The sequence below is a fragment of the Vanacampus margaritifer genome, chromosome 19 (genome assembly GCF_051991255.1).
Source record: "Vanacampus margaritifer isolate UIUO_Vmar chromosome 19, RoL_Vmar_1.0, whole genome shotgun sequence".
Lineage (NCBI taxonomy): Eukaryota > Metazoa > Chordata > Actinopteri > Syngnathiformes > Syngnathidae > Vanacampus > Vanacampus margaritifer.
Window position 1 is genome coordinate 3,356,857 of NC_135450.1, and position 8,674 is coordinate 3,365,530.

General features: G+C 36.6%; 1 long non-coding RNA gene across 1 annotated transcript; it reads right to left on the reverse strand.

Annotated features, from left to right (window-relative positions):
* Positions 1 to 3,006: 3,006 nt before the first annotated feature.
* Positions 3,007 to 5,857, reverse strand: LOC144039724 (uncharacterized). The gene is made up of 3 exons (XR_013289525.1): positions 5,760 to 5,857; positions 4,664 to 4,782; positions 3,007 to 3,262 (listed from the first exon to the last, which is right to left on the reverse strand). It is a non-coding gene; the product is annotated as an uncharacterized LOC144039724 (long non-coding RNA).
* Between the last annotated feature and the right edge of the window lie 2,817 nt (positions 5,858 to 8,674).

The window sequence follows — 8,674 nt, forward strand, 5'->3', positions numbered from 1 at the left end:
ATCATGTTTTTCATCAATGATGATTAATGAACCCCTCTTACATTACATCCATTGAGTTTCACACGCTTGTATGTTTGGACTCATGAGCTCATTCTTTCTTTCAAATCGTTTTAAGCCTTTTCATCACTTTTGGTAAAAGTTCCTTTGTACGGAAGCGTATTGCATTCACTTGAAAAAAAAAAAAAAAAAGTCCTGTTTTTTTAAATAATTTTTTTTCCTGTGTTTTTCGAAATATTTTTTTTTCTGTTTTTTTAAATAATTTTTTTCCTCTGTTTTTCGGAATAATTTTTTTTCTGTTTTTTTAAATAATTTATTTTCCTCTGTTTTTCGGAATAATTTTTTTTCAGTTTTTTTAAATAATTTTTTTTCCTCTGTTTTTCTGAATAATTTTTTTTTCTGTTTTTCGGAATAATTTTTTTTCTGTTTTTTTAAATAAATTTTTTTCCTCTGTTTTTCTGAATAATTTTTTTTCTGTTTTTCGGACTAATTTTTTTTTAAGGGGTTTTCCCTCAGAGATTAGAGAACAAACAACAATACAGTATACACATTCATTCCTTTATTGAGAGCCAGTAAGTAAACATGACCATCTTATTTAGTTTAATCAAGTTTTATTTTGATATGGGTTTAAGGCACTGGGAGATAGTCCTGTCTTTGAGTTATATAGACGGTATTATTATTAGTTTGTCGACTTTACGCAGGCACCTGAGGACTTTGCATTTGTTCAGGAGGAAAGCCCATTCAGATCTGCTAGATATAGCAATGTTTGTCCAGGATCAGTTGGATAGATATGGCATGCTCCATGGCTACAAAATGATGCATTTGAAATGCATTCAGGCTGGCTATGTGGTGACTCAAGAAACGATCAGGATACTGATGAAAATACTGGATCCGCATGGTGTGCAACTGAGGCGCAGGAATCGCCTTCGGCGCCGTATCTACCAGAATCCAGGCCCAAACTTTTTGTGGCATGTAGACTCTTATAACAAACTCAAACCGTACGGAATCTGCATCAATGGTGCAATAGATGGGTTTTCACGAATGGTGATATGGCTACATGCTTATTCTACAAACAGTAATCCGAAGATAATCGCTGGATACTTTATTAATGAGGTATCATCAAGGAATGGAACTTGTGCCCGAATTCGTTCGGACCTTGGCACTGAGAACTGTTATATTGAACAAATGCAGATGTTCTTGAGGGACGGCCATCAGGACAACTTTTCGCACAGATGCTATCTGTATGGATCAAGCAATCACAACCAAAGAATTGAGAACTGGTGGAGTTTTTTAAGGAGGCAACACGCACAGTTTTGGATGAACCTGTTCCAAGACCTAAAAGACTCGGATTCCTTTTCTGGTGACTTCCTGGATAAAAGTATCATTCAGTTCACATGTCTTGAAATAATAGAGGTAAGAACAGAAATAACTACTATTTTTCCCCTCATAGTGCACCTGCTTAAGATGTTTTACTTCAATCGTAGTAAAATGCCACACTGTGGGTCAGTTTGTGTGTGGTATTCATGTAATGTGCTTAGATAGTGGAAAAATGTTCACTGTCTTTAGGTTATAGGATTCCACACATTTAAGGAAGAGGCCAGTATTATCAGCAGTATACTGCAGCCTATATTCAAATTACCAGTACTTAAAAAGTGTGAAAATTAAGCAAAATGTTCCCGTTAGCGTTTGTTCTTAGTTACATGATGCAGTTAGTTAAGCCTATTGCAGATGTTGAGAGCAGATTTGGACTAAATTACTGTCTAGTTTGGATCATGTTGTCTACTGTACTGCAAAAAATGTGTGAACCAATGTATATCACTTTCTTTATTTATACTTATTTAGAAAGAACTACAGGAAGTTGTTCACCTCTGGAACACTCACAGAATTCGCCCAAGCAGGAATGCTGTGTCTCCAGGTGGGCGCCCAGTGATGATGTACACCTTACCCCAACTTTTTGGTGCTAGAGAGTACCTGAAAAAGGTATCCCAACAAAAGATTGAAGCTTGCAGAGAGGAATGCCTTCAGAGGGGACCGTACCCCTGCGATGACACAGTGTTTGACATTTGCTGCCTTGTCATGGCAGAAAATAATCTTCATCCACCCACCTGTCCAGAGGAAGTCATTGAGCTTTATATGTTCTTACGTGCTTACATGCGAGTTCAGATTGTATGAACGCAATCTGCTTTATTGGATCAATTGACATGATGTAAGCTTCCGAATTTTACCTGTAAAGGGTATTTACAGTAGTTACAGCTGTAAACAATGGTGAATTTTATACAAATGAACATCTCCACTTTGTGCTTTTCTATATCTTCTGTCTATTCATTATTGAGGAAATCGGTTTTGACAGTTAATGAAAAAAATGGAAGACCTTGGTTTCATTATAAAAAGAGCAGTCAAGGAAAACGAAAATAAAAAATGATCAATATAACACTATATAATACAGTATCCTATCCACGTGTGTATGCTTAATGTCAAATGTAGCTCTTACAAACAGAATATCTATTAATACCAAAGTGAAATATTTGTTCCTCTTTTGATATTTTGTTATTGTGCATTATACCACTAAGGAAGTATACTGTACCTTCCTAATTTTTGTAACTCTTGAAGAGATGTCAGGTGTAATTTGTAGCACATGGAATACAATTTTGGTAATTGTATTGGATTTTCATGTCATCTATCATAAATAGATCAGACATTCATATGTATTTGAATGCAATGTCGCTGTATACATTTGTTAAAAAGGAGTTGCCATTAAACTTTCAGCAAATGAAGCATACTGTATGAATAACTGTTATTAGTGCAAGCATCTTGACCTGAGTTTGCATACATTTGATACATGTGACCTTTTGCAATAAAAGCACCAAAAGAAACATGACCAATATTCACACTGTAGTACATACATAAACATGTCTCAGAAAGTATGATTTCTGAACTACATGACTCAACAATAAAGACACGAAAAAAATAAAAAATAAATGAAAACTACTTTTTAATTGAACAGATCCACTTTTGCTGTCAATATTAACATCTAATATGAGGTAGTGTTTCAACTTGTATTATTTAACAGTGGGAAATATAACAGAGCTTGTGCCAGCCGAAATGGGAAATACCCATGGTCCTCCAGTCCCTTGGCCAATATGATGATATGATGGCACCCTCACATCTGCACCTTCAGCTGCACAGTCTAGGAATTCTGTCCAGAAGGCAGCGTATACATCTCTGGACACGCCATCAGCATTTCTCCAATTATTGAGCTGTCAATCTACAATAAAAACCAAAAATATATACATTAGACATGAAAATCTGAAACTTTATGTCCAAGACTATTTACTTATAGGCAAGACAACCAATCATCAGTGCAGATGATAACACAATAGACAGTATGAAACAATGCAAAAACTTATGAAGCTGGCAATAATGAAGTGTGCTGAATCTGCTGATATAACATCTGACATATACGTTTAGAACAATTTTTATACAAGTAATAGAGAATACGCAGACCATAACTGAGAGAACCTGATGACACTACATGTGAAAAGTGCCGTTCCCAATTAAGTGTAAAGTCTACACCAGTTTACAGAAGTTAATTTTGTTTTGCAAATGCATATCTTATAATCCTGTAACAGTGCAGTACCCATCAGCTCCTGAATCTACTCAAAGCTGTGGATGCAAGTCTTTTCCTAAGGTAAAATGTGTTAATTTTGGGGCTGCAGCTATGGTTTGTTTTTGAGAATTTATTTCTCTTCTGATTATCGTCTCGATTAATTGATTTAAAAAAAAAAGATTTTTGCATTATCAAACCATAATAGAAAATGATACCTAACAGAAATGACAGGCCAGTTAACTAGACCTAACAATTGCTTTTGTTCATGAAAACAAAAAATGTGCTGTAATATTGTTGTCCCCTTTGGGTTGTCTTCATCATATGTGTGAGTGCGTGCGTGCGTTCGAATGGTGGGGCATGGCTGACGTGCTGACAGATGTGTGAGAGTACTTTGATTAAGCGCAAAGCCAATCAGTCTGCGTTCATGGAAGACTATTAGAAATCATTGATCATTAACTGTTGAAATAACAAGATTTGGACCATTTTAGGTTAAAAAAAAAAGTCTCATAATAACTGTTTAAATTGATAAGTGATAACCCATCAACTAATTGTTGCACCTGTAGTTACTTTAGCATGATAGTAAACGTGTTGTTCTAACTGTTCTTACACCATGTAAGTAATTTGCATGACCATGACGTCTACAGTGCATCTCTAAGTTATCAAGCGTGATTCATTTGTTGCACATTCCTATACTGGAAAAATGCAATGATGACCCTTAGTCTTACTTTGACAGTACTGAACACTTCACATACTGTATATTTGTTCTGAAAATATGTCGTAAAATAATTTTAAAACGTGATATTTAAAACCAATCCTGAAAAAAAAAAGGAAATTGTTTGTATATTCATTTGTATATTTCTATAGCAGTGATGTCAACATCAAGCTGCATTGTTGGAAGGGACAATTGACAAATATAAATATTCGAACCTCTGGAGTCACATGTGGTCAGCTATATGTATAGGTGTATAAAAAAATAATTGAAATTTTGTTAAATATTAAAATATACTTGAGACAAAATACTACACGTAGCTTTGCAGGAACAAATTTCCTGTGACTTACATGATCCTGCTGCACTTTCTGAATGCGCTCCTCAGGAACACCTCTGTTGCGTAAAAATGCCCACAGACCATCATCTTGTGGAAGGCCAGGGGTTGATGATGCAGCCATTGCAGCTAGCACTACAAAAATACAGGAAAAGGCCAAATCTATATGAATAATCATTTCAAAGTCAACCTCAGAGTAAATATTGTGCTCACTCAAATTACCAATCAAACTGGTTTGTGTTGTGTGTCCTTTTGTGTGTCAAAGTTTATTCATTAACAATAATATTATACCAATAGTACATTAGACTAAAGCCAACATAGAGTAGTAGTCAGAGTAGGGTTTTAGTAGTAGTCTTACTTTTGTCATTATTAATGATCAATTGTTTTAGTAGTAGTCTTACTTTTGTTATTATTAATGATCAATTAGAAAATAGTTCATCAAGATCTGGGCTTTGCAACGTCCTTCCTCATCGTTACATGCTTAAAACAGGTGTCCCGTGCTAAACAATATGTTACGACTCTCATTTGAGCCATAATAATAATGAACGTTATCTAGGGTGACCAAATGTGTCCTTTTTGGGACGACAGACCATTTTTTAAGTCCTTTCATGAATTCATGAAAATGTCCGGTTGGCATTACGTGACTTATAGGAGGTGAAGTACACTGTGTAGCTTCGACTGCTACCACAATTTCAAGACCGGGGCGAGTATACTCTTTTTGTGGAAATGGGAATATAGTCACCCTAACGACGTTATCTGATTAAGCATAGTGTTTGCGCATATTTAGCATATAACGTTACGACGTAGCCTACATACGGCTCGTTCTACCTAAGGTGCGGGAGCTTAGTAGTGCATACTGTACTTGCATATAAACGACGTTATGACGAATGGCTCATTCTACTTTTGTCAAGTGAAGGATGATCAATGCCCAGCGGGAATCCCTCCTGAATCCCGCTGGGCATTGCTTAAGCAAACTGTTAGCTTACTAAAATCATACCGATCGAATGATATGTACGTGTACTTGCATGCTCCATAACATACAATGATATACCTACCTTACACTAAGACATTAATAATAGTGAGTGTGTTACCAATTAAGGTACATGCCTTACCTTAACTGAGCCAGGAGGTACGTTGGAGGTATGCGGGAAAGTGTCCGCCATTAGCGAGTCCGCAACAAGTCAATTGGAGTTCAGAGGTAAAAAAAAAATTACTCCGAAAAACAGAACACCAGCTCTGTTTTTCGTAATAATTTTTTTTCCTTGTTTTTTTAAATAATTTTTTTTCCAGTTTTTTTTTTTTAAATGTTTTTTTCCCCCTGTTTTTCTGAATAATTTTTTTTTCAGCCTGTTTTTCTATACGGAAAATTACTCCGAAAAACAGAAAAAAAATTATTCAGAAAAACAGAGGGAAAAAAATTATTTAAAAAAAGAGAAAAAAAATTATTCAGAAAAACAGAGGGAAAAAAAAATATTTAAAAAAACAGGACTTTTTTTTTTTTCAAGTGAATGCAATACGCTTCCGTACCTTTGCGTCATCATTCTCCTATATTTTTGTTTCTTCCGTTTAAGTCTCTTTTTAAAAGCCTTAATGTAAAACAGTAGATTGTGATTCTCTGCTGCCCTCTAGAGGTTATTACTGTCAGTAATAGTCGTCTGTCTAAGCTCCCACAATGTTTCTGTAGACTGCCATCAACTGCTGCTTGTTTTCTTCTATACATATCTGTGACTGATTTTAAAAATGTAAATAGGTGGCATCATCAAAAAGGGAATCTGGCATAAAAACGGTGCCAACTGTGCTGTGGTAACCATTGATGAGACAAGCCAAAAGTCACAAAAACCTTTGGTGGTTGGTTTCTTTTCTTTCTGACATTCCAAATGGTTGTACTGGCTATGGCTTATATATAACTGCTCGTTTTTTCGCCCATGGACCGCTCTCTGGTATTCATGTTTGTTACACTAGTAACAAGTAGAAATGTAGCGAAAATTCAATTTTGAAACTGGACATAGACGGATGGTTCAAAAACGGATGAGTGTATTTTATAAAACAGAAACAAAACACCTGCTAGGATGGCTACAGCCTGGGCCCTGGCGCATGTGTCCTTATTTGAAACTGGTTGCGAAGCTACTAGTAGTCTGGTACCTTTTCCCAATGGTTTGGAGGTAAAATAGCAATGGAAATCTTTGGTGAAGCATGTGTGGCTAGACAATATTATATTTTAAGCTACCATTTTCTATTGTTAAAAATGCTAAAATCACACATTTCGACCAATTTCAACCAGAATGGTAAATTCAACACGGTGGTGTGCCTCCATTGGTCTGCCAGTCACAACATGATGACAAAGTGGCCATCATAACAACTTCATAAAATGCAACAATTCTCTCAACCTTCAAATTATGTGTGAAAACAAGCATAAATAATATCAAGACTGACCGGTAATAGTTAACAGCTTTGCTCAGTTTAGCTAAAACAATATTGACTTTGTCTAGCATTAGCCTCAAGGCTAGATAGCAGTTAGCATGGTGGGAGGCAGCTGCCGTTTTAGTAATGAAAGAATCCTACATTTATGATGTATGTATGCAGGTTTAACATAGTACCACAGGAACAATATATAAATGTTCTATAAATCTGTGCGAGTACTAACTAAAATGTAACGATTGAAAATTTAGCTATGTAACCGTATACATCACAGTATAGTATAGTACTGTATGTACAGTAGTAAGTTAACTTCATGTATTTTTAACACTCAAATGTTAGAACTTACTTTCAGTTAAGTGTTTAGAACGAATACAAATGTTTTGACTGGGTGAAATCAGGCGACAATCTCCTGTCTTTCCCTTGACAAATGTTCTATTTCTCGTCAAAAACCGCACAGTACTGATTCACCCTTTCTTTTTTTTTAACGTTGGTTATCAAATTCAAAATCCAGTAGACGATCATAGCAGTACAATGGAGTACTGGCTGGATGAGCTAACTCCTCAGCTTTGAAAAGCAAATGCTTTTGATGCCATTTCAGCCTTGAAAATGTACTGCCACCCACCTACTGAATAAACTGGTGACACAAGCGCAGGTTACCATATATTTAATGAAAGAGGTCCTAGCACCGCAGTAGCTTTTAATATATTGATAGCGGTTACTTACTATCATAGAATCTGGCCTTCCCACTGGAAATATGTATCGAGTTGGCTGTCCATATAGTCCAATTGAGCATGTTTGCCGTTTTGTCTCACCTCGGCAGCACAAACAATAAATGGGGTGGTTGATAGCGCACTGTGCTCTGCTAAGTGGAGTGTGAAAAGGCCTTAAGATCGCTGAGGAGAAAAGGAGGCGGAGGAGTTGTGGACGAATTAGAAGCTTTTGATTTTTAGATCGTTTATTTGAAAAATAATAAAATAAATAAAAATACACTGCTACTGTGGCGGCACGTGGTTGACTGGTTCGCACGTCCGCCTCCCAGTGCAGAGGACGTGAGATCGAGTCCGGGCTTCGGCCTTCCTGGGTGGAGTTTGCATGTTCTCCCCGTGCTTGCATGGGTTTTTTCCGGGTACTCCGGTTTCCTCCCACGTTCCAAAAACATGCATGGCAGGTTGATTGGACACTCCAAATTGTCCATAGGTGTGATTGTGATTATGGTTGTTCGTCTGTGTGCCCTGCAGTTGACTGGCAACCAGTTCAGGGTGTACCCCGCCTACTGCCCGAAGCCAGCTGGGATAGGCTCCAGCAACCCCCGCGACCCTTGTGAGGACAAGCGGTAAAGAAAATGGATGGACACCGCTACAGTCTCTAAGATCATCAATCTCAAAGGAAGACGTTCAGAAGTATTGGTATTAAGCAATTGTATTACCAGTACTAAGTAGTATTATGTCTTTTATAAAGCCCTAATATTGTGACAATTAAGTTCTATTTTTCAAGACAAAAACAAAAAATCTACCCACCCCCACCCCCTCACTTCAAAATCGAATCTACCTAACATGCTCGTAGTTAGAGTAGGTGCCTAAATATGATTGATATTAAACACAATCATTGA